Source organism: Polypterus senegalus, chromosome 1 (assembly GCF_016835505.1).
Source record: "Polypterus senegalus isolate Bchr_013 chromosome 1, ASM1683550v1, whole genome shotgun sequence".
Lineage (NCBI taxonomy): Eukaryota > Metazoa > Chordata > Cladistia > Polypteriformes > Polypteridae > Polypterus > Polypterus senegalus.
Window position 1 is genome coordinate 120,121,842 of NC_053154.1, and position 27,911 is coordinate 120,149,752.

Genomic DNA, 27,911 nt, shown 5'->3' on the forward strand with positions numbered 1-27,911 from the left:
ATCATGGTCTGCTCTTCCTGGCCAGATGGTGTGAGAGAGAGAGGGGTAAAGGCAAGGTGACCAACTTTATACCGTTCTTACCACAAAACATAAACCAACAGGGCATCCTACTTCAAAATGGCCTCCAATTCAAAATTAATCATGAACAGCCATACTTTAGACCACAGGTATCAAACACAGTCATCCTTGCCAAACCAGTTTGATACATACTTCAACCCCACCCCCCACCACCAAAAATTCCTCATCTTTATTTAGTCCTAAATAATAATAATACATTTTGATCTTTAAAGCTGCTTGAGGGGTTGGTTAGGTAAACATCAAAGCATAGCTGTTCTCATCAATGAAGTAAAACCTGCATCCTGAAACAAATACTGCCTAATATTACATTTGCTTTGTCTAGTTTACAAATAAAGACATACAAAATATTGCTCCATCACAGTATCCCAGCAGCATTGCTTGCAAGATAAAAGAATGAACCTTAGACAAAGGACCAGTCTATCCACAGGGCACCGTCAAGTACATCCTTATGATCTCTGTAATATAGCATCACCAACTGACCCAAGCTGCTATTCCTTCTGAAAAAGGTGAGTACTGAAAGAGAAGTAACACAAATATAGAGGAAATACACAAATTTCCCACTGACAGAAGCAGTGATGTAATCTGAGCCATGCGAACTGCAACTAAATGTAAAATTATCAACAATAAAACAATATGGATAATAAATTACTGAATATGAGAGAAATGCAATTCATCTTAAACCTTTTTACATGATATACTTCTCATTGAGCCAGCTGCAGGTAAAATATACAGGAAACTATGAGATAAATGGGACAGCAAAATGTAATTGTCATTGTAGTTATGCAATTGCTGTTCCACTGCTACCTCTGTAGTACCCATACAGTGTTCAGACAAAAGATGAAAAGGTAAACATAAGGAAAAAACAGCTTATTCTAAAACAATGGCTCTCCCTCCAAACCACTAAATTGTCTGTGGTTATATGCCTCAATGCTTCATAATATCATTGATCAGGCGAGCAATTCAGTTGGGGCAAGTTAAATTAAAAAACATTTGAAAAGGTGCAGTGGTCCCCTATGTGTGTTTGGTCAGTTTTTTTGAATGCATAAATATGCCCTGCCTTGTGCCCAGTGCTGTTATAACAAGCTGCAGCATCAAGAAACTGTGAGCTACATTAAGTAAGATTCAATAAAGTAAGGATGGATGGAAATTAAATTAGTGTACAAGGGGCAAATCTATCTATTTATCCTTTACTATGAGATGTTCTGGCACATCATACTCGAATCAGATATTATTTTATTCATTTAACTTTGGAGCCATTCTAAGAAAAAAAAGTTCAGTCGATCTATCTGTATGTGAATCTTAACCTAAAGTGAGAGCCCTCATTAAGAGGGAAAAGTTGGTAATGGAAAAAATATTTTTGTACTGGAATGGCTGCTTTTTATTGTGTTTCTTTAAAGAAAAGTTACTTGATAATTGCTTTCAGTTTATTATCCATCCTCTTCTCATTTGGTTATTTAGACACTGAAACTGCATCAGGATTTCCTACACTTGAGTATCCACTTCATTTAATCTATAGCTTTTACAAGCTTATGAATGGCTTATTCTTACTATACTGGATTGTGAAGAATCTCCCACAGTTAAATGAAGTGAGCATCCTGAAGTTAAAGCTGATGTTTCTGTATAAAACTCCTATTTATAGCAATTTAATCACTTGGTGAATTTAAAGGGAAATTAATTTTGCTGATCTCAAGCTGAAATGGTTGTGATAAGATATCCTCCACACTGACTGCCATAATTGTTGGAGTGGGAAGTATTGATTTCTCTCTGTGGGTAAGGGGTACAAACCTTTTCATTCTGAATTTTATTGCCAGCTGGGAGGCCTTGCCATGACATTTAGCAGGAACAGAAACGCTGTAGGCATTACAACAAGAGATTGTCATTTTTTTTGGGCAATATCCTAACTATAATATAGAAAGTCGACTAGCGTGGCATTTAACTGTACCTTCCTTAAACACACATCCCAATGGCTGAGTGAATTCGGAGGGGATGTGCATATCGTATAACATCCTTATGTAAATATTTATCAGCACTATTGACATTTTTAACCAATACCTGAACACAGTTTTTTCCAGATGCTATTATTTTACTGTTATGTTAATGCTAAAAAGTAGGCATGTAAAACACTTAATAGCAATATGTGACTGTGGGTGCCTTGTTGTTGTCCTCATGCTCATTTACATGGCTTCTCATGACCATCCATCCATCCATTATCCAACCCGCTATATCCTAACTACTGGGTCACAGGGATCTGCTGGAGTCAATCCAAGCCAACACAGGGCGCAAGGCAGGAAACAAACCCCGGGCAGGGCGCCAGCCCACTGCAGGCTTCTCATGACCATTCATTTTGAAATTTGAACACTGTGGGTATCTCATAATTTCAATTGTCTATATTAGCATTGCAGACCACGGTCAACACTACATGTAGATGCTTCATGAAGTATAATGATCCTTGATGTCCTGATCAAAATGTCAAGGGAAAATCGATGTTGCAAAGGATGATTGGGTGGGGTGTAATCTGTATTTTTGTTTTTCTTCTTGAGTGAAGTGTTTAGAGAAGATATCTTGATTAAGTTTACCCTGCATGACCAGTTATGCTGCTGTTCAATCATGTCTAAAAGATCACATGATTGAGCGATGGCACAACTTGAAGGACAAAAGCACATCAAGAAAAGCAAGTGGGACTGAAGTGTAGCACAAGAAGTGTATCTGGAGAAATATGACTGCAGTGACAAGTGTGCCTCAATAATGATTCAAAATTTAAGTAAAAGATAACTCATATAGTACTAATTTCAGCATTACATACAGTACACATATAAATGTAGTGTCAAGTATGATGTGTAAATCTTTTGTGTCTTGTAATATTAGCAGTGAAAAAACTGTCCAAATGGAAGAAGAAACCTACTAGCTGTGCAGCTGGAAAGACAATTTTGTATGCACTCTGACTTGCTTTTACAAAATCCTACAAAACTCTTGATGGGTTTAAAGAGGGCTTCAGTTTCACAGTTTTACGCAATAGCCTCTCACACAAATGCTCTCCCTTATTGGGAAGTAAAACATGCAGCATGGGTCCATTGATAAACCAACTCCTGCATTCTTCAAAAATGCCAGATTCTGTGCTGTTTCAAAGAGAAAAATGATCTTCTCAACCTCACATCCTGAATTCCCCTTCTGGAATCATTCATTTCTGTTAGTGAACTGTAGTACTGTACTTCAGGAATCACAACATCCCTGAATGAGTTTTTTTTTCTTCCAAAGCATCCAATTGTTCTCTGTGCAGCACTATAAAATGGCAAAAGGCTTGCACTTTCTAGGAACATATCCTGCATATTGTCTTCTTATGTCACCAAACCTCCTACATTACCTTTTTGTGTCATTTTCCTCTGGTGCTGGTGTGTGATTAGTTGCGACACATCATGTACTGACCTATCTAATGCATTATTCAAATGGTCTCTACAGTCTTTTTTTTTTTCAAAAATCATCTTGAAATGCTTCCATCTGCTTCTTCTATGACTTTTTGCAATCCATAAACAACTCATACAAATATGATCTTTCTCATTTTGGGATTTACTTTTTTTTTTTTTTTTTTTTGCTGTGTTTCTCTTCATGGTTTTGTTCAATCTTAAATAATTCCTGTAACCCTCTCACCTCTGGCCAGTCCAGAATACACCTTGTGAAAAAGCATTTCCCTGCTTTTGGACTGCTGTAACTTTCTAAAGTAAACGAAGATTAAAGTATTTAAATATTTATGATAACTGATACACTCTGTAAACACTTTATTTTTTTTTTTTTTTTTTTTTTTTTTTTTTTTTTTTTTATTTATTAATTTTATTACAATCAATACATAGCAATCAAGTTTTACAAAAAAAAAAGAATTATGCTAAGAACAGATCGATCCCCACCCTTGAGAGAGAGAGCAAGCCAAACGGTGTAAAATTTAAGGCTTTTAAAAATACCTAAATCAACAAATTCTCTGTGCTTTATAAATCATTTCAAAATATTACTGATTAGATCCTGCCATGTTTTGAAAAAGTCTGCACAGATCCTCTAACTGAGTATTTGATTTTTCCAATTTTAAATAATATAACACATCAGTTTCCCACTGACTTAAAGAGGAGAGTTTGGGTTCTTCCAGTTTATCAGAATAAGTCTGCGTGCCAACAGTGTAGTGAATGCAATCACAATTTGTTTGTCTTTCTCCACTTTAAGACCCTCTGGAAGAACCCCAAACACAGCTGTTAATGGGTTAGGAGGGATTGTGAGTCCAAGACTGTCTGAGAGGTAATTAAAATTTTTGTCCAGAATAATGTTAATTTGGTGCAGGCCCAGAACATGTGACCTAGTGAGGCTGGGGCTTTTGCAGCGTTCACAGGTTGGATCATGCCCTGGAAACATTTTGAGAGTTTTAGTCGAGACAGATGTGCTCGATATATAATTTTGAGTTGTATAATTGTATGCTTTGCATATGGAGCTTGAGTGAATTCTCTGCATTGCTACTTTCCACTCCTTTTCTGATATATTAATTGAGAGGTCATTTTCCCAGTGTCCTCTTGGATCTTTGAAAGGAAGGGATTGTAAAAGGATTTTATATATTGTAGAGATGGAGTCTAACTCCTTGAAATTGAGCAATAATTTTTCCAGCGTGGATGAGGGTGCAAGATGAGGAAAATCTGGAAGGTTCTGTTTAACAAAGTTCCTGATTTGAAGATAGTGAAAGAAATTTGTAGCTGGAATGTTAAATTTGGAATGTAATTGTTCATAGGATGCAAAGACGTTGTCTATATAAAGATCTCTAAGCAAGTTAATTCCAAATTTTTCCAGATATTAAAACTGCATATGTTTGTGAGGGTTGAAAGAGGTGGTTCTTTTGCAGGGTGCCACAGAAAGAAGCTTCTCCGTCTTAAAATGCTTTCTACATTGGTTCCAGATTCTAAGTGAGTGGAGCACAATTGGGTTATTAGTGTATTGCCGATAACGTGTGTTTATTGGAGCACAAAGCAAGGAATACAAAGAAGTACTGCAGGATTTTACTTCTATTGCGGTCCATGCCTGTGTATGTTCTTCTATTTGTGTCCAGGTTCTTATCGACTGTATATTTGCGCCCAGTAATAAAACTGGAAGTTAGGTAGAGCCATGCCGCCTTCTGCCTTTTGTCTTTGTAGGGTCGCTCTTTTGATGCGTGGATGTTTAGAATTCCAAATAAATGAGGTTATTGTTGAATCTAATTGCTTAAAGAACGATTTATTAATGTATATTGGTATGTTTTGAAATAAAAAGGAGCTTAGGAAGAATATTCATCTTAACAGTGTTAATTCTTCCAGCTAGTGTGAGATGAAGGGTTGACCATCTATGCAAGTCTTGTTTAATTTTTTCCATGCAGACGACTAAATTTTGTTGATAAAGAGCTTTATGTTTACTTGTGATGTTTACCCCGAGGTATTTAAACTGTTCTGCAATGATAAAAGGAAGGGTGTCTAATCTAATATTATATGCTTGCGAATTCACGGAAAGAGTACACTTTTATTCAGATTAATTCTGAGACCAGAGAGCTTTTGAAATTCTGTGAGTGCTGCTAAGACTGCAGGCACAGAATTTTCTGGGTCCGATATATACAGTACCATGTCATCTGCATATAATGAGATTTTCTGTTCCAGTCCTTCTCTGCTAATCCCCTTTATCTGATCAGTATTTCGACAATGTATTGCCAGTGGTTCAATGGCAATTGCAAACAGCAGTGGTGACAAAGGGCATCCTTGTCTTGTGCCACGTTCTAGTTTAAAGTAGTCTGAGCAAATGTTATTGATGCAAACTGAAGCTTCTGGGTTAGTATACAGTAATTTAATCCATGCACAAATGTTGGGCCAAACCCAAACTTCTCCAAAATAGTAAAAGGTATTTCCATTCAATCATGTCGAATGCTTTTTCTGCATCCAATGATAATAATATTTCTGGGGTGTTTGATTTAGTTGGTGAGTATATTACATTAAACAGGCGTCGAAGATTTGAAGATAAGTGTCGGCCCCTAATAAATCCAGTTTGGTCTTGTGATATTACTGAGGGAGCACTTTCTCCATCCTTCTAGCTATGATTTTAGAGAGTATTTTAACGTCGTTATTCAGAAGTGAAATTGGTCTGTATGATGCACATTGTAATAAGTCCTTATTTTGTTTTGGAAAGACAGTGATTAGTGCTTGGCGAAAGGTTTGTGGAAGAGATTGGTTATCTCTGGCTTCTGTAAATGTTGCTAATAGGAGGGAGCTAGCTGAGCGGAGAATTTCTTGTAAAACTCTGCAGGGTAGCCGTCAGGGCCTGCTGCTTTTCCACCTTGGAGTGACTTTATAGCATCCAGTAATTCTGATAATGACAGAGGTTTATCGAGCTCCTCCACACTAATAGCGTCAATTTGTGGTATCTGTAATTTATCCAGAAATGCATTAGATTGTATATTGTCTTCTTTAAACTCAGTAGTATATAGGGATTTATAGTAGTCTCTAAAAGTGTACATTATATTTTTGTGTTCGATGATTTTATCTCCGTTCGTGTTAGTAATTACGAGATTGCGTTATACATCTTGCTTGTGAATTTGTTGCTAAAAGCTTATTAGCTTTCTCTCCATGTTCATAATAATGATGTCTGGATTTGTAAATTAGTTGTTCGGTTTCTTTAGTTGTCAAGAGGTTTAATTCTGAATGTAGAGCCTGCCTCCTCTTATGTAGAGTCTCGCTTGGTAGTCTGGCATGTTCTTCATCTATTTTAGTAATTTCGCTTTTATCTCTGCTACTTTCTTCGCTTCGGATTTATTTCTGTGGGAAAGATATGAGATAATCTGTCCTCTTAAGAAGGCCTTAAGAGTTTCCCAGAGTATTCCTGCAGAGATCTCAGGGGATGTATTTGTCTCTAGAAAGAATTCAATTTGTTTGGATATAAATTCAGTACAATTCTCGTCAGCTAATAGAAGCGGATTGAGACGCCATCTGCGGGTGAGTGTATGGGGCTTAGTAATTTCAGCTCCAAGATCATCGGAGCATGGTCTGAAATAACAATAGCATCGTATTTACAAGATTTAATCTTAGGCAAGAAGTTATTATCTATAAAGAAGTAATCAATCCTTGAGTAGCAATGATGTACTGGTGAGTAGAAAGAATATGTTCTTGAATTTGGGTTTAAAAACCTCCAGGGATCTGATAAGTTGTGATCAGTTATAAACTTTGTAATTATCTTTGCGGTGTTAGTTGCCGTTCCCCCTGTGGAGGAAGTCTTATCTAAAAGTGGATTTAGAACACAATTAAAGTCCCCAGCCATTATAAGTTTATGAGTGTTCAGATTGGGAATGGATGCAAATAAATTTTGTATAAATTCCTTATCATCAACATTAGGTGCATAAACATTTATCAAAATCATTTTACAGTTAGATAAGTCTCCCATGACCATCACATATCTCCCTTCAGGATCCAATACTACATCTGATGCTACAAATGGTACTGTTCTATGTATGAGAATTCCCACCCCTCTAGTTTTCTTTGTAAAACTAGAATGGAACATTTGGCCAGTCCAGTCTTTTTGCAGCCGGAACTGATCCTTACTTAGTAAGTGGGTTTCCTGTAAAAATACTATTTTAGCATTTAGACCTGTTAGGTGAGAAAGTACTTTCTTTCTCTTTAATTCGTGATTCAGGCCTTTAACATTCCAGCTTACGAAGTTAACTGTCCCATCATGGAGACACTGATTCTGAGTTTTTGGTGTCATATTATAGTCTTAACTGGAAGTGAAATAGTTTAGGTCTTAATTTCCTATTCCCCCAAGAGTTGTTGCCATGCAGCTTATTATTACGTTGATAGTTATAATTATAAAGATTGAGATGATAGATTAGGTATAGATCAAGCCTGCTCTCTTTCTCTTCCCCCCTTAACCCCCCACCCTCCCTTTTTGCCTCCCCAGGTGTTGTAAACACTTTATTAATGCAATTAGCCCACTCATTTAAACAGCCAATCATGTATCTGTAGTTCTATCTACAGCATGTAGACATGGATAAGAGGTTTAGTTGTTGATTGCCCAAACTTTAGAATAAAAAGATGTGTCATCAAAGCAACTTTAAATGTGGAATGATTGTCAGTGCTAAACATGATGGTTTTAATATCTCAGAAACAGCTTAACCTCCTAGCACATACAGTGTGCAGCAGTTCTGGGCATAGAAACACCATGTTAATGTGAGGGATTAGAGAAGAATGATCAGACTTATTTGAGTTATAATAAAGGCCACAAATATTAAAATAGCTATTCATTACAAGCCTGATGTGTAGAAAGGCTTTGGACCATGAACAGGATGCGCTCCATCACTACAAGTAGGAGACCAACTGTCAATACCCGTCAACAAAGAACAAGAAGACAAGACAACAATGGGCACACTGAACAACTAAATATTGAAAAAATGTAATCTGACATTTTTTTGCCATTTGATGCATCTCAGTTTCTGCTTTAACATACAGATGGTAGGATGGGAATTTGGTGTAAACTATACTATGTACATGCATGGATCCATCCTGTCTACTGCCAAAGATATGGGCTGGCGGAGATAGGGTAATGAGTTAATGTTTACTTGGCACATATTAGATACACAGTAAAAATGATGCTAGAAGAGTAAGAGCTGAAGAACCACAAAAGTTGAAACTAAAAAGAAGAATGGAAAGCACTGTTCAGGTAAAGTGATTGCTGATGTCTTTACTATATATAGATATACAGTATATGTCTTTTTCTTATGTATATTGTATATATATACATATATATATATATATATATATACACAAGCATAGATAGATAGATAGATAGATAGATAGATAGATAGATAGATAGATAGATAGATAGATAAAAGAATTCCATGAAATATATGTGGAGAATATGGCTAAAAGTAATCAGTCAGACAGTCAGTCATTGTCCAACCCGCTATATCCTAACACAGGGTCATGGGGTTTGGCTGGAGCCAATCCCAGCAAGCACAGGGTGCAAGGCAGGAACAAATCCCAGGCAGGGTGCCAGCCCACCGCAGGACACACACACTAGGGACAATTCAGGATCGCCAATGCACCTAACCTGCATGTCTTTGAACTTTGGGCGGAAACTGGAGTACCCGGAGGAAACACATGCAGACACGGAGAGAACATGCAAACTCTACACAGGAAGGACACGGGAAGTGAACCCAGACCTCCTTACTACAAGGCATTAACACTACTACTGCGCCACTGTGCTGCCCTAAAAGTGATAAGTTCCTGAAAAAATAGGACTAATAAGGCAAAGCTGCACATTTACTTAAAAATTATTTTAAAAAGGACAAGGAATTTATATATATGTATTGTATACAGCTCATGGCATGACCTTCACAAACCTGTAAAAACACACATTTACAAAGTACTATATATTTTAAGTCCAGTACTTCTCAAGATATTTGGAATAACTCTTGTCAACTGAGATAGAAAATAAAAATAAAGCACGTAAAATGGATATATATATATATGACTGAATTAATGTTTTGGACCTTGCCTGAATCAATTCTGTGAAATGTGGTAAGATAATTCCTTTGTTTAAATTATCAGAGACAAGAGATCATTTAATTGAAGGAATCTCTTATAACCTGCTTATACAGCATGCCAAAAGGGAGATAAATTAATTAATTCTGGTACATCACAACATCTTAAAAATATCTCAAGAGCTTTGCTATTGTTGCAACTATTTTTATTATGATCATCTTCTCATCTTCTTCCTAAAGTGTCTATATATATAGAAATATATAGTAGGTATATAATTTGTTTTTTTTGTTCTTTATTTCACCTTATTCAATTTCTTGTATTAGGAATTTGTTAGTTTTCGCATACCCCTTGGGGTCAGAGTGTAGGGTCAGCCATTTTACAGCTCTTCTGGAGCAATTTGCAATTGAGGTTGCTCAAGGGCCCAGCAGAGTAGGATCCAGCAACCTTCTGGATACCAGCACAAATACTTAGACTCAGAGCCATTTCTATATATATATATATACACAGTACTGTCACAAAAGCCACAAAGAGCCATAGTAAGGTTTGGGGCAGCCACCCATATATTTGGTTTCCTGGCTGCAAATTGTAGTTAAAATGATAGGACTGCTGTGCACAAAACCGAGTCCAAAACAGAACTGAGGGAATAGGGAAAAGGTGGAGACTTTTAAAGGGGAAGACAGGAAGTAAGATCAAAGGGGTCGGGCTCATGAAGGTCTTCATCCTTAGGTTCAAGCCCAGACGTGACATCACAGGGGCCAGAGCCGGCAAGGTATTCTTCCATAGGCTTGGTCCCGGAAGTGATGTCAAGAAGGCCAGGTGGAATCTCCCGTGAATGGTCTGCAGGCAAGGGAGAAAAAGAGTCAGTGCGCTCTGCCACATCCTGGTATGACTTGGAACTGCCCTTACTCAAGCCCTTTAGCTGCCTCCCATGAGCACACGTGTGACTATATATATATTTATGATTATATATATCCATCCATCCATCCATCTTCTTCCGCCTATCCAAGGTCGGGTCAGGGGGGCAGCAGCTTGAGCAGAGACCCCCAGATTCCCTCTCCCCGGCCACTTCTTCTAGCTCTTCCGGGAGAATCCCAAGGCGTTCAGAGGCCAGCTGGGAGACATAGTCCTTCCAGTGTGTCCTGGGTTTTCCCTGGGGCCACCTCCCGGTTGGACATGCCCGGAACCCCTCGCTAAGGAGGCGTCCACGAGGCATCCTGATCAGATGCCTGAGCCACCTCATCTGACTCCTCTCGAAGTGGAGGAGCAGTGGCTCTACTCTGAGCCCCTCCCGGATGACTGAGCTTCTCACCCTATCTTTAAGGGAAAGCCCAGACACCCTGCGGAGGAAACTCATTTAAGCTGCTTGTATTTGCAATCTCGTTCTTTCGGTCACCACCCATAGATCATGTCCATAGGTGAGGTAAATTGAGAGCTTTGCCTTACAGCTCAGCTCCTTTTTCACCACGACAGACCGATGCAGAGCCTGTATCACTGCGGATGCCGCACCAATCCGCCTGCCGATCTCATGTTCCATTCTTCCCTCACAAGATCCCAAGATACTTGAACTCCTCCACTTGGGGCAGGATCTCGCCTCCAACCCTGAGAGGGCACTCCACCCTTTTCTGGCTGAGGACCATGGTCTCGGATTTGGAGGTGCTGATTCCCATCCCAGCCGCTTCACACTCAGCTGTGAACCGATTCCGAGAGAGCTGAAGATCACGACCTGATGAAGCATACAGGACAACATCATCTGCAAAAAGCAGTGACCCAATCCTGAGTCCACCAAGCCAGACCCCCTCAACACCCTGGCTGCGCCTAGAAATTCCATATATAAAAGTTATGAACAGAATTGGTGACAAAGTGCAGCCCTGGCGGAGTCCAACTCTCACTGGAAATGGGTTCGACTTACTGCCGGCAATGCAGACCAAGCTCTGACACCGGTTGTACAGGGACCGAACAGCCCTTATCAGGGGGTCCGGTACCCCATATACTCCCGGAGCACCCCCCACAGGATTCCCCAAGGGACACGGTTGAATGCCTTTTCCAAGTCCACAAAACACATGTAGACTGGTTGGGCAAACTCCCATGCACCCTTCAGGAATCTGCTAAGGGTGTAGAGCTGGTCCACTGTTCCGCGACCAGGACAAAAACCACACTGTTCCTCCTGAATCCGAGGTTCGACTATCTGACGGACCCTCCTCTCCATAACCCCCAAATAGACTTTTCCAGGGAGGATGAGAGGTGTGATCCCTGTGTAATTGGAACAAACCCTCCGGTCCCCCTTCTTAAAGAGGGGGACCACCACCCCGGTCTGCCAATCCAGAGGCACTGTCCCTGATATCCATGCGATGTTGCAGAGACGTGTCAACCAAGACAGTCCTACAACATCCTGAGCCTTGAGGAACTCTGGGCATATCTCATTCACCCCTGGTGCCCTGCCACCAAAGAGTTTTTTGACCACCTCAGTGACCTCAGTCCCAGAGATGGGAAAGCCCATCTCAGAGTCCACAGGCTCTGCTTCCTCATTGGAAGGCATGTTGGTGGGATTGAGGAGGTCTTCAAAGTACTCCCCCATTGACCCACAACGTCCCGAGTCGAGGTCAGCAGCGCACCATCCCCACTATATACGGTTTCTGACACTGCACTGCTTTCCCCTCCTGAGACGCCGGACGGTGGACCAGAATCTCCTTGAAGCCATCCAAAAGTCGCTTTCCATGGCCTTCCCAAACTCCTTCCATGCCCGAATTTCTGCCTCAGCAACCACTGAAGCTGCATTCCGCTTGGCCTGTCGGTACCTATTAGCTGCCTCCAGAGTCCCACAGGACAAAAGGGTCCGAAGGACTCCTTCTTCAGCTTGATGGCATCTCTCACCGCCGGTGTTTACTAAAGAGTTTGGGGATTGCCGCCATGACAGGCACCGACCACCTTACAGCCACAGCTGCGGTCAGCTGCCTCAACAATAGAGGCACGGAACATGGCCCATTCGGACTCAATGTCCCCCACCTCCCTTGGGACGTGGTCGAAATTCTGCCGGAGGTGGGAGTTAAGGCTGCTTCTGACAGGGGACTCTGCCAGACATTCCCAGCAGACCCACACAATACTTTTGGGCCTGCCGGGCCTGACCGGCATCCTCCCCCACCATCGAAGCCAACTCACCACCATGTGGTGATCAGTTGACAGCTCCGCCCCTCTGTTCACCCGAGTGTCCAAGACATGTGGCTGCAAGTCCAACGACACGACCACAAAGTCGATCATCGAAATGAGCCCTAGGGTGTCCTGGTGCCAAGTGCACATATGAACACCTCTATGCTTGAACATGGTGTTTGTTATGGACAATCTGTGATGAGCACAGAAGTCCAATAACAAAACACCCCTCGGGTTCAGATTGGGGGGGCCATTCCTCCCATTCACACCCTTCCAGGTCTCACTGTCATTGCCCACGTGAGCATTAAAGTCTCCCAGCAGTACGAGGGAGTCCCCAGAAGGTATGCCCTCTGACACCCCCTCCAGGGACTCCAAAAAGGGTGGGTACTCCAGACTACTGTTCGGCGCATACACACAAACAGTTAGGACCCATCCCCCCACCCGAAGGCGGAGGGAGGCTACCCTCTCGTCCACCGGGGAAAACCCCAATGTACAGGCTTTAAGTCGGGGGGCAATAAGTATGCCCACACCCGCTCGGTGCCTCTCACCGGGGGCAACTCCAGAGTGGTAGAGAGTTCAACCCCTCTCAAGGAGATTGGTTCCAGAGTCCAAGCTCCAAGTTCCAAGCCGGAACCTCTCGACCTCGCACACTAGCTCAGGCTCCTTCAGAGAGGTGACATTCCACGTCCCAAGAGCCAGCTTCTGTGGCCGGGGATCGGACCGCCAAGGTCCCTGCCTTCGGCCACCACCTAACTCACACTGCACCTGACCTCCTTGGCCCCTCCCATAGGTAGTGAGCCCTTGGGAAGGGGGACCCACGTTGCGTCTTTGGGCTGTGCCTGGCCGAGCCCCATGGGTGCAGGCCCGGCCACCAGGTGCTTGCCATCGATTCCCACCTCCTGGTCTGGCTCCAGAGGGGGGCCCCGGTGACCCGCATCCGGGCGAGGGAGAACGCAGTCCAAATTTTTTATTCATCATAGAAGGTCTACTGAACCGCTCTTTGTCTCATCCCTCACCTAGGACCAATTTGCCTTGGGTGGCCCACCAGGGGCATACAGCCCCGGACAACAGAGCTCCTAGGATCATTGGAACACGCAAACCCCTCCACCACAATAAGGTGGCGGTTCAAGGAGGATATATTATATATATATTATATATAGTAGGTATATATGCTGTAAAAGATAGCCCGGCCACAGACAGACACGACAACGCAATGTCCACCACACACACGTTTATTTACAGATTATTCACAAATATTCACAAGTATGCAGTCCTTGGTCCTTCTGGTCGCCTCCACTCCTGTCTTGCAAGCTCTGTCCTTTCACCTGACCCCTTCTATCCTGTCCCGAATGTGCTCCAGATGCTTGATGACGGACTTCTAGCAGCACTCCCCAGTGTGGTGGAAGTGCTGCCCTTGCACCCAGAAGCACTCCGGGCAGAAACCATCCCTGGTCTGTCAGCACTTCTTGGTGTCCCGGAAGTGCTGTCCCCCATTGATCAAGGACCGGCTGGGTTGCCAGGGAAAAGAAGTGCCACTCTCCCGGTTCCTCATTCCTCCAGGCATACTGGTGGGGCAGGGTTCCTGACCGTCTATCACAATGTATATAGGGCTATATATAGTTATACACTCACCGGCCACTTTATTAGGTACACCTGCTCAAATGCTTGTTAGTGCAAATATCTAATCAGCCAATCACATGGCAGCAACTCAATGCATTTAGGCATGTAGATATTCACAAGATGCCCTGCTGAAATTCAAACCGACCATTAGAGTGATAAAAAAAAAGGTAATTTTGGTGATGTTGAATGTGGCATGATTGTTGGTGCCAGATGGGCTGGTCTGAGTATATCAGAAACTGCTGATCTACTGGGATTTTCATGCACAACCATATCTAGAGTTTACACAGAACGGTCCAGAAAAGGGAAAATATCCAGGCAAAAGAGAGTCCAATCCAGTACTAGCAAGTACTTAATAAAGTGGGCGGTGAGTGTATGTGTGTGTGTGTAACAGACAATCACAGATTTAGGATAACTTAATTCTTTCTTTTCCATGTATTTTATAGAAATTATACAGTGTTAGCTACAGAAATTATAGGACTTTTCATCCTGTCAAGTAAATAAAATAGTATATTTTTACAACAAAAGAATTACTGTATTAATTTAATTGAAATGAAAGTGACATGTTAATACATTTTACATATTGCATTAATGTTCCTGAAAGAAGTATTGTCATTGTCTATTTCAGCAGTATTCCTGGAGAAATGAGACATTATGTATAAAAAAGTCATTAAGATACGATAAGTTAAGAGCAAAATATTTGTTATAAATAAGACAACTGCCTGCAACCCTTTATCAAAATTAAGTAAATATGTGAAGAATATGTTGTAGGAATGATAATAATTGTCATAGATGATAGTGGCTTAATCCGAAATATGACATATTGTACCTTCAAAACAAAATGTTAACAAATATACTGTAATTTATTCATTTTCATTTTATTATTTTTTAGCCCAGGCAGCTGGAGCCATTTGTGGAAACATCAAGTAGAGTTCAGAAATTAACATTAAGCAGAGTTCTGGTTGATTGTAGGACATACTTATCCACATATTTGCTCATACCTTGGCAACTTAAAAGTGCCAGTCAACCTGATCTGCAAATCTTAAGAATGCAGGAGGAACATCAGAGTATCCAGGGAAAACACAAAGTGCCAACTTCATATAGACAGAGACGATAGAGGATTTAACAATAGGTTCCTGGAGCTATTAGCTACCAAGCTGTCCTGAACAGAGTCAACTGAATTAAATGAAATTATTGTATGCTGCTTGTGGCATAACCTTTACAAACCTGTAAAAAGAACACATTTTTCAATGAAACACACATTTACAAAGTACTATATATTTCAAGTCCAGTATTTCTCAAGATATTTGGAATAAACCTTGTCAAATGAGATAGAAAATAAAGCATGCAAAATGTCAAAAAAAAAAAAAACAACTCAATGCACTGGAGACAAAGATCACCAACCACACAGCGAAAGAAATGCATACAAGCACAACTGAAGAGATTGGCCTCAACGTTTTTCACTCAAATGTGTGTTTCTAGAACTAGTAGCTATTTTGGCTGCAAGGAGAGACAAACAAAGGAATGTCATACTACTCACAATGAGGGTTTGGTGGTTAAAGAAAACGTATTGGAAAAATTGTTCTTTTCTCAGTCCTTTGAGTTTTCATTCTGGTCACTTTGATAATTAGAAGTCAGTTCTGTTCAATTAAACATATTGTTCTGTTAAGTATCTTGTTCAAAAAGAGCTACTGTGTAAGAGATTGGTTTGTGATCAGGCATACTCGATTTTACTGTATTGGTGCAGTAGGATCATTTACCTGATGCAGCTTATTTAATAGTGTTTTAAGTGTTTAAGTGAGACAAAATTTTGTTTATCCTCTATTGTGTTGTATTTTGCTGTGTTTCAACACTTTGCACATTTTTCTGTCCTACACAATAACAGTTTTCAGTGAAGGTGGGATTGTATTTTATGGATGTACTGGTAAAAGCTTTTATTAGTCTGTTGGTGAAATTTGAAAGAGATTAGTATTTGGTAGCCAGACATATTAGAACAGTGCCATGCAAATAATACCCACTGTTTAACAGACAATAAACATATGAATCCATCCATCCAGCTACTAACCCATTTATCCATTTCCGACTTGCAGGAAGTCCAAGACTATCTCCTCAGCTTTGGGCATAAAGTGGGACCAAACCTTCAATAGCTCAACATTCTGCCTATATAGACCCCTACACTCACTCACACTGGGCTCATCTGCAGTTTCCAATTCATTTAATCTGTTGAAATGCTCTGAGAAAATCTGTTGTAGACACAAACAGAACATTTAAACTCCAAAAAGGAGAATCCAATGAATGGATTCGTATGGTGGTCTCTGGAGCAGTGAGGCAGCAATGTTCCTGTATAAATTCTGTGTTTATCATATTTTGGAAATATCTCTTTTAAGATTAAAGATTGACAATTGTTTTTATTCTAATAAGTTCAGTTTCTCCCCTGTGCTAAACTAAGCAAATAATTTCCTTTTATGTGTAGTTTGAAATAAATAAAGGAAAGTAATCCAGCTGTGAAGTCAGTGTGCATTCACTACTTATCACCTTACTATTCCATTTCCCACGGAGTTCATGAAAACATATCTGCACTCACTGACTGTGTGTCAGTGGTTCATTTTTTTGTTTTGAGTGTGATGTTTTAAAAACTATGTAATAAGTTGTTTGTTAGAAGCAGCTCTCAGGGGTTATGCTGTGTTATGTTGTTCGCTGTATTTCCATTTACCATCTTACTTCAGTGCAGCACTATGGGCCTCACAAATCTTATGTACACCACTCAATCCCCACTTGGAACCCCAGAAAGATCAGGGAAAATAAAATTATTTTAGGAGCTATCAGCACCTGTAAAGGAAATCTGAGAAAAATGCTGTATTATAAATCCATCCTTCCATCCATTTTCTAAACCCACTGATTCAATTATAGGATCGGGATTAGGGGGATCATTAAAATTTGAAAACAAATTTAGATTTGACAATTCATAACAAAATATAACATGCATATTTTTGAGTTGCTGAGGAAACGTGAAGTGCCGGCTGTATCTGTGATAGACTGAGCAAACTTCCCAGATGGTGATAAGAGCAGGATTTGAACTAGAGTCCTAGATTTGCGAGGCTGCAGCATTTTGCCATTGCACTGCTCTGAATTATAAAACCACTTAGTTGAACATGTGTTTTAATACATAGATAGTAGTTAGCTACAGTCCTAATTTTAGAAGTACAGTAAAATCATCCCTTCATCATGAGTTCTTGTGATCTGTTTCCATGATGAGAATGCAAAGTGAAATATTGCACTCTTGATGAGAGAACTGCACAAAAAAGATAAGTGATCTTTAACATTATCAGCATGTGAAGAGCAGCAATCAGACCATAAAAATACACCTTGATTTCTTGTAAAAGGTTTTTAGCGTGATTCTTCAGTTACGTTTAGATTCAGACAGTAAGAGGTACAAAGGCACTTATTACAAAGGGGGGCCTTGATGTATAGTGTAAATAGCAGTGTTTTTCAATAGTCAGACATATCAAGCCTTTTATTCGTTTTACTGTATGTATTTTAAAAAACTACCTACGGGTAGACTTTCAAGGTGTAGGGCAGAATTGAAAGAGACCAGTTTCTTTAAGTTATTTAATGTTAATTTTATGTTCCTTTGTTGGAAAATGCTTTTAGATCCTTATACAGTGGATTCAGAAAGTATGCAGAACACTGCATTTTTTCACTTTTTGCTGTTTTGCAGCCTTGTGCTAAAATCATTTAAATTATTTACTTCCCCATATCAAGCAGTGCTCAATAACCCTGAATGACAAAGTAAAAACAGGACTTTACATTTTTCTTTACAAATTTATTAAAAATAAAAAAATTAAAATATTACAATAATAATAATATAACATTATTATAATACTAGGGGGATTTGCCCCTGCTCTCTTCACTTGCCAATGCCCTGGGCCAGCGCTACGCACTAGCCTCTTTGCGATTCCCCCGCTCGTATATGGGGATTAATGTTACATTTGCATTAACGTGATGTATAACTGCTTGAATTTTGTTTCTTGCTCTCTATTAAATAAAAGGACTTTTTCGATTGTTTAGCTCTGAGATTTGTTAATTGTGTTTGCAAAAGCTATTCTAATGGGAAACTGTTAACATTTTAATACGAATGGCATATCAAGATCTCCTTTGGTGTCTAAATTTATCTGAGGAAGATGTACTATATTACCTTTCTTGGATACATTCTTCTCTCTACAGTAATATGTGTGGTGGAAAACTGGACGGGGTTAACGGTTACAGATGTTCTTTGTGATATTGTAAGTTGTTTTCATCTTCCGCATGATCACCACCAACTGTTTCAGGATAGTCTATTGATACGCATTTAACCATTTTGCCATGTTACCGATCGACATTTCTGGCGTAAATTTGTTTGACTTTCTTGTTTCTAGGTGCTAGGATTGCCCGTGTATTCATTTGGGAACTTAAAGTGAGGAAATTGTTAAAATTTATAAGAGCTGAGAGTACAGGAAGTGTGTCTGACAAAAGTATTCACAAGACTGAGAGGTAAGAGTACCATGGTCTTGTTTGCAAATGATTGATAGAAGGGCGTGACTTAAAAGAATCTCATGGCAATATTCTCGTCTCACAGGACTTGGAAAAAATCTTTTCCAAAATGTGTTGTCTCCTAAAAAGTATTGTTGCGTCAAAAGATTTTTTTATATAATATAGAGATTATTATAAGTATTCTGACTACTATATTTGCTTTGATACCTGAAATTTGGCTCAAGCACATCCCACTCTATATTCATAATCACTGAGATGTTTCTATACTTTGTCATTAATTCAATTGTTTGGATATTATTAGGCAAGGCACACACCTATCTATATAAGGTACCACATCTGACAATGTGTGTCAGAGCAAAAACCAGGCCATGAGGTTGAAAGTATTACCTGCAGAGCTTAGAAACAGGACTGTGTTAAGGCACAGATCTGGAAAAGGCTTCATAAAAATTCACATAGCATTGACGGTTCCCAGGAACACAGCTGCCTTATTAAATGGAAGAAGAGCTGTCTACCCAGCCAAACTGAACAACTGTGGGAGAAGGGTCATGGTAAAAGAGATGGTGACTAAGAACCTGATGGTCACTCTGGCTGAGTCCCAGTGAATGTGTGTGGAGATGGGATAAACTCTAATTAGTAAAAGGTAAATGGAAGTACATACTTGGAGTTTGCAAAAAGGCACCAAAAGGACACTCAGACTGCAAGAAACAAACTTTTTGGGTCTGATGAAACAAGTTTATTGTTATGTCTGGTGGAAAACGGACACCACTCTTCACCTGTGCAATAGAATTCTGTAATAAGGTCTGGATTAGCTCCGCATCCCAAGGCTACTTCCAGAAGCCAGTTGAACCGAGAAATGAATCTCATTTGCACATGAATGCGCAATCACCCAAGAACCTCAGTCAACCTCGTAGTTGTATATCCACCTGAACCTGCTTGGAGCATGCACACTCTGGCACTCTTGATTATTTGTTAAATTTGTGCTTCACCATGGACCTCTTATCATGCATTCCAATAGAGAAGCATGGTGGTGGAAGCATCATGCTGTGGGGTTGCTTATCAGGCAGGGACTGGGAGACTAGATAGGGTTGAGGGAATGCTAAATGAAGCAAAGTACAGACATATCCTTAATGAAAGTCTACTCCAAAGCACTCTGGACCTCAGGCTGAGCTGAAGGTTACCCTTTCAATAGAAAAATGACTCTAAGCACAAAGAAAAGACAACACAGGAGTGGCTTTGGGACTACTTTAGGAAAGTCCTTTATTTGTGAAGCCAGAATCCGGAACTGAGCCTAACCAAACATCTCTGGAGAGACCTGGAAATAGCTGTCCAGCTATGGTATCCATCCAACCTGACAGAGCTTGACAGGATCACCAAAAAAGAATGGCAGAAAATTCCCAAATCCAAATGTGCAAAGCTTGTTATGTCATACCCAAGAAGATTCCAGACTATAATTGCTGCCAATGGTGCTTCGACTAAGTTCTGAGTAAAAGGTCTGAATACTTGTGTTAATGTGATATTTCATACAAGCAAGTCAAGTTTTACAAAACTAAGTTTGACACAAATCAACCCTCACCCATGAGAAAGAGAGCTAGGCCAAAAGAGTGAAACTTTAATAGTTGGAAAAATAAATTTAAAAAAGGAGAATCCGCATCCTCAATTTAAGTGCTTATTCTAAAATGTTATTGATTAGATCCTGTCAGGTTCTGAAAACGTTTTGTAGTGAGAATTAGATTTTTTCCAATTTCAGATAATATACTGTATGACATCAGTTACCCACTAACTTAAAAGAGGTGAGTTAGGATTCTTACAGTTGATCAAGATAAATCTATATGCCAATAATGAAGAAAAAGCTAATTACAGTTTGTATGTCTTTCTCCACTTTAAGCACATCTTGAAGTACACCAAACACAGCTATTAGTGGATTAGGAGGGATTGACATCAAAGCTGTCTGAAAGGCATTTAAAGATTTTGGTCCAAAATGATTTTAATTTGGTGAACATCGAAAACATATGGCCCAATGTGGCTGGAACTTGATTGCAACGTTCACAGGTTGGACCTTGCCCTGGAAACATTTTGGACAATTTTAAATGAAACAGATGCGCTCGATATAGAATTTTAAGTTGAATAACTATATGCTTTGCACATATGGAGCTTGAGTGAATTGTGTGCATGGCTGCCTTCCACTCCTTTTCTGAAATGCTGAGTAAGAGATCCTTTTCCCACTGTACTCTGGGATCATTAAAAGGGAGGGACTTTAAAATGTTTTTATATATTACAGAAATGCTGTCTGAGTCCTCAAGACTGATTAATATTTTTTCCAGAATAGAGATAGGTGGGAGGTGAGGAAAATTGGGCAGGTTGTGTTTAACAAAGTTTCTAATTTGGAGGTAGTGAAAGAAATGTGTTGCTGGAAAGTTAAATTTGGAGTGTAATTGTTCATGAGATGCGAAGACATTGTCTATGTACAGATCTCCAAGTGATTTAATCTCGAATGTTTTCCAGACATTAAAAACTGCGTACTTTTGAGAGGGTGGAAAAAGGTGGTCATCATGTAGAGGTGCCACAGATAAAAGCATCTCTATCTTGAAGTACTTCCTTCATTGGTCCCATATTCTGAGTGAATGAAGCACAATTGGGGTTGTTAGTATATATTGGCTATAGTTTGTACTTATTGGGGTACAAAGCAAGGAATATAAAGAAGTACTGCGGGATTTTACTTCTATTGCGGTCCAAGCCTGTGTATGTTCATTTATTTGTGTCAATACCCAGGTTTTTATACAGTCATATGAAAAAGTTTGGGAACCTCTCTTAATTCTTTGCAGTTTTGTTTATCATTGGTTGAGCATTCAACTTCCTTTTATTATATGACATGCCTTATGGAAACAGTAGTATTTCAGCAGTGACATAAGTTTATTGGATTGAGTTGTTCATCATAACAAAATTAGACAGGTGCATACATTTGGGCACCCCAACAGAGATATTACATCAATACTTAGTTGAGACTCCTTTTGCAAATATAACAGCCTCTAGACTCCTCCTATAGCCTTTGATGAGTGTCTGGATTCTGGATGGAAGTATTTTTGACCATTCTTCTATACAAAATCTCTTCAGTTCAGTTAAATTTGATGTCTGCCGAGCATGGACAACCTGCTTCAAATCATCCCATAGATTTTCAATGATATTCAAGTCAGGGGACTGTGACAGCCATTCCAGAACATTGTACTTCTCCCTCTGCATGAAGCCTTTGTAGATTTTAAACTGTGTTTTGGGTCATTGTCTTGTTGGAATATCCAACCCCTGCGTAACTTCAACTTTGTGACTGATGCTTGAACATTATCCTGAGGAATTTGTTGATATTGGGTTGAATTCATCCGACCCTCAACTTTAACAAGGGCCCCAGTCCCTGAACTAGCCACATAGCCACACAACATGATGGAATCTCCACCAAACTTGACAGTAGGTAGTAGGTGTTTTTCTTGGAATGCGGTGTTCTTCCACCATGCAAACGATTTTTGTTATGACCAAATAACTTAATTTTTGAAGGATATTCATCTTGACCATGTTAATTCTTCCAGCTAAAGTTAGATGGTGGGTACACTAGATACTTTATTAATCCCCAAGGGGAAATTCACATATTCCAGCAGCAGCATACTGATAAAAACAATAAAAACAAAATTAATTAAAGAGTGATAAAAATGCAGTGCAAGTTAAAAAATGCAAGATGGAGAGTGCGAGGCAGGTGTAACAGTCTACGTTTACCCCCCGGGTGGAATTGAAGAGTCACATAGTGTGGGGGAAGAACAATCTCCTCAGTCTGTTAGTGGAGCAGGACAGTGACAGCAGTCTGTCGCTGAAGCTGCTCCTCTGACTGGAGATGATACTGTTCAGTGGATGCAGTGGATTCTCCATGATTGACAGGAGTGTGCTCAGCACCCGTTGCGCTGCCACAGATGTCAAACTGTCCTTCCTCACCAGTTTGTCCAGGCGTGAGGCATCCCTCTTCTTTATGCTGCCTCCCCAGCATACCACCGCATAGAAGAGGGCACTGCAGAATCTTATTGCAGATGTTGAAGGGCACCAGCCTTCTAAGAAAGTATAGTCCATTCTGTCCTCTCTTGCACATCAGTATTGGCAGTCCGGTCCAATTTATCATCTAGCTGCACTCCCAGGTATTTATAGGTCTGTACCCTAAGCACACAGTCACCTCTGATAATCACAGGGTCCGGGAGGGGCCTGGGCCTCCTAAAATCCACCACCAACTCCTTGGTTTTTCTGGTGTTCAGGTGTAGGTGGTTTGAGTTGCACCATTTAACAAAGTCCTTGATTAGGTTCCTATACTCCTCCTCCTGCCCACTCCTGATGCAGCCCACAATAGCAGTGTCGTCAGCAAACCTTTGCATGTGGCAGGACTCCGAGTTGTATTGGAAGTCCGATGTATATAGGCTGAATAGGACTGGAGAAAGCACAGTCCCCTGCGGCGCTCCTGTGCTGCTGACCACAATGTCAGACCTGCAGTTACCAAGATGCACATACTGAGGTCTGTTTTTAAGATAGTCCACAATCCATGCCACCAGGTATGAATCTACTCCCATCTCTGTAAGCTTGTCACTAAGGAGCCGAGGTTGAATGGTGTTGAAGGCATTAGAGAAATCCAGAAACATAATTCTTACAACACCACTGCCTCTGTCCAAGTGGGAGAGGGATCGGTGTAGCATATAGATGATGGCATCCTCCGCTCCCACCTGGTATGCGAACTGCAGAGGGTTGAGAGCATGGTGGACCTGTGGCCTCAGGTCGTGAAGCAGCAGCCGCTCCATGGTCTTCATCACATGTGACGTCAGAGCGATAGGTCAGAAGTCATTCAGCCCACTAGGACGTGATACCTTTGGGACTGGGGTGATGCAAGATGTTTTCCAAAGCCTCGGGACACTACCCTGTTCCAGGCTCAGGTTGAAGTTGCGCTGTAGAGGACTCCCCAGCTCCAATGCACAGGCCTTCAGCAGTTGTGACGATACTCCATCTGGACCCACTGCTTTGCTGGCACGAAGTCTCCTCAGCTCTCTGCTTACCTGGGCTGCTGTAATTGTGGGTGGTGGGAAACTCTTTCCTATGCTGGAATAAGCAGAAGGATGGGTGGAGGATGCAGTACTCTGAGGTGAGAGTGGGTTAGGTTAGTCAAACCTGTTAAAGAAGTTGTTAACCAGGTTTGCTCTCTCCATGTCTCTCTCGATGGTGGCACCCCGATTCGAGCTGCAGCCAGTGATGATCTTCATCTCATCCCACACTTCCTTCATCCTGTTATTCTGCAACTTTTGCTCCAGATTTCTCTTGTACTGCTCTTTCACCGCCCTGAGCTGGACTCGGAGTTCCTTCTGCACATGCTTGAGCTCATGCTGATCAGTGCCTTTAAAAGACCTTTTTTTCTGGTTCAAAAGGCCCTTGATGTCACTTGTAATCCATGGCTTGTTGTTAGCATAGCAGCATACTGTTCTTACTGATAAAGAGCTTTATGTTTACTTGTGATGTTTACCCCTAGGTATATAAACTTGAATGTGTTAACATTTCTGAAATCCTGTTTTTGTTTTGTCATTCTGGGATATTAAGAGTAGATTGATATGGGGAAAAAAATTAATATATATATTATTTTAGCAAAAGGCTACAACAGCAAAATCTGAAACAAGTCAAGGGGTCTGAATACTTTCTAAATCTATTGTAGATTTAGTGTCTACATAGCTATACACTTATAAATAAAGATAAAGATAAATAAATAAAGATTAGAAGGCTGTTTGCATCCCTTTTTTCTGAACAGTAATGAGTTAAACACCTTTCTTTCTCTCGTGAGATCAAGTGCACCTCATAGTTTATGCTGCTAGGTCAGTGTAGGTTGGGATCACGTTAGACCGTTCCTCTGAGGTGATAAAGTGGTTAGCAGACATATTCTGTAAAAAAGATTCAGCAGGTATACGAAGAGCTCCTAAAATACTATCTGGAGAGCGTATGTTTGGCAGCATTCACAATAGTAGCATTAAAAGCACCAAACAGTTGATTCAGTTTTGGCTGGTTTGTAAAACCAAAATTAACAATCAAGGGTCGGTGTTTTCTTTTTGACATTGTCATTGTTTGAAATCCATAAATTAAGGAAACAAATTTGAATATCATGGATAGCTTTGTGCTCATTTTTAGAATAAAAAAAAGCATTGAAAACATTAAAAGATATGAATGCCAGTTCGCGATAGGGTTCACTGCTGCATAACAGCAATAGCCAAAGCACATACTGTACAGCACTTGTTTTAAATAAAAATTAGGTATTTTGTGTTAATTTCCAATCTAACCTCATAAAGTAATTAAGCCTGGCCATGTAAATTATAATAGAGCCTAAACTTTTGGGATGTCTATTAAATTAACTACATTTTCTCAGTACAGAAAATATTTGAACCAGATTGAGTTATGTTAATAAAACTTAATGTATAAAACCATAATAATTACGTGCAAGAACCCTATGAAATGTCCAGAAAGGTGCTATATCCAGTATTATACAGTACAGAAAACACACAGTGAGACAGGTGTATATTTTTAGAGGATTTAGTGTAAAAGTGTGCAAAGGTTGGAGAAAATCACATTGAAGTACACAGTAGAGTTTAAACTAGCAATTATGCTTCTTCAGAAAGACAAAATGATATTAGTATCCTTTGTTCACATATTAAACAGTCAAAGCAGTGTTTGTTTAGTCGGCTGTAAGCTGACATCCATAATTTGCTTACGTTGTCTTAGCCAAAGGTGCAAGGTGAAATAAAGGACTTCACACTTATTAGAAATTAGTGTGGTATGCCGAAAGACAAAATGAGCAGCACAAACATGTGGGAGATTTGTTTTTGGTGTATATGCACTTTTTATTTATAGATTAACAGTAGAAAATAAAAAAGATTTACCAATAATAGAAAACAGAAATGTTTTCATGAAACAACACTTGTATTTAGGAAACAGGAATAATTAAGCATGTCTCCTGTGGTTACATTAAAATTTGCAGTATTGTTTTTTTTTTTTTTCTATTTCTCACTTTACTAGTTACAAAGCAAGTGAACTATTTTTGTAAGTGATATGACAAATATAAGATAGCTACATCACAGTGAAATTCTACATTTAAATTACTGTTTAGCAATTTAAAGAGGTACACTGCCTATGAAAGTTTCTAATTCTGCTACAAAATGATTTCTTTATGTAATATGTTGAACACATACACACATAATGGACACATTTAAAGCTGGCAATTAATAAGAAATTTGATAAGCCAGGTGAAATTCCATGTGGTGGAATACATGAACTACACAATCAGAGAGCAGGATTTGAACTAGGGTCCTAAATTTGTAAGGCAGCAGCATTTTGCCATTGCGCTGCTCTTAAACATAAACCCACTTACTTACATTTTTTTTAACAAATAGGTTCAGTTAGTAGTAATTTTAGAAGTATAGTAAAATTATTCCTTCATGTTTAACTGTTTAAATGTTATCAAGTGATTAACATGAAAAACCTTTAAGATGTCAAGATGACAACCAAATTCACAAGACTGTTTTGATTAAATTAAAACTGAATATTTAAATGACTGATGATTCCATACGTTTTTACTGCCTTTGCTGTGACACCTTTAAATAGACTTGTTTCTGTATAAGACACATAATTAAATCATTTGAATTCACCTGTCACTGGGAACTTCCACAGTTCAGTAGTATAGCTCATAATGAGAATTAATTCAAGGAAAGAGAAAATTCAGATCTGATTTTGTTTACATGAATGGGTGTAAGAACCTGCACAAGGCTTTGAAAATCCCCACCAAGTCCATAATACAGAACAGGAATGAGTAATGACAATATACTGTCATTTCTGATATTATTGATTTAAAGAAAAGAACATCTCACCCCTTTTTGAGCCTGCAGAAGGCAGAAACCTACAGGTTTTGGTGTTATTAAGAAGGCTAATAAAGCGTTTTCTTTCTGAATTTTCCCAATTTTCTAAAGATTAATATTGGAGAGCAAACTACCTTCTTTCAGTGCATCACATCCTGGTAAAGCAACGCACTGTGACGGATTTCACTGCAATCATTTTGGTACTGGAGCTATGCTCCTATCCATATTATTAACTATAGAGACAGGAGAAGGTATTCATCAGGTAATCTGATTTGTACTTTCTATTAAATTAACTGAAGCTATGCATTTTCATTTTATTTTGTTTTTCTTGGCATTTGACAATGGGGATGTTGTTGCATGCTGGTTACTGTACTTTGTACATGTGACATTACTACTACTATATTATCCACAAATACATACAATATTTTATGACTTTGTACCTACATGGGGCAGTCATCCTTTAAACGAGAATGGAACTCATTAGACTGATTTAAAGGACTAATAGTGCCATAGTGCCACCTGGCTAAGATGATAGTCAGGTTTACATGTCTGACTTATATAAAGAATGAAAGTCAGCCTTTCATAAAACACAATCTTCTCAATTTACAGTCTTCTCACATCAAAATTGTATGACTGAGAGTATTCAAAATGTGTATGTGTCAACACTCTAATCACGAATTATATGTGAGAGAATAATTTAGAGGTTAATAGTAATTAAGAATTTTGGTTTGCAGTGCACATTGAAATATAAAAGCATTTATTTTAGAAATGTCTTGAAAATGGTCAAGTGAACAAACAGAATGTCCCAGGGGGATGGTTAAAGAAACTGGCTGAGGTAATGTTCTTTTATGTACATAGTATGACTTGCTAGTTGGCACGTCTACATTGTTCATAACAGAAAAAGAACTGAATTCAATACATATTGGAGACCAAAAATATAATGGAAAAAGACTTTCATTTTATGCATGTTGAGCTCTGTGCTAAAGCACCTCATGTCTTTTAAACCATTAGATTATAATATGTAAACACTAATCAGCACTGTTATGCAAATTCAGTTATTTATAAAATGGAACTCTACTTCAGTGTTATGCATGAACTAGTTCAAAAGAGCTCATGTTCTAAG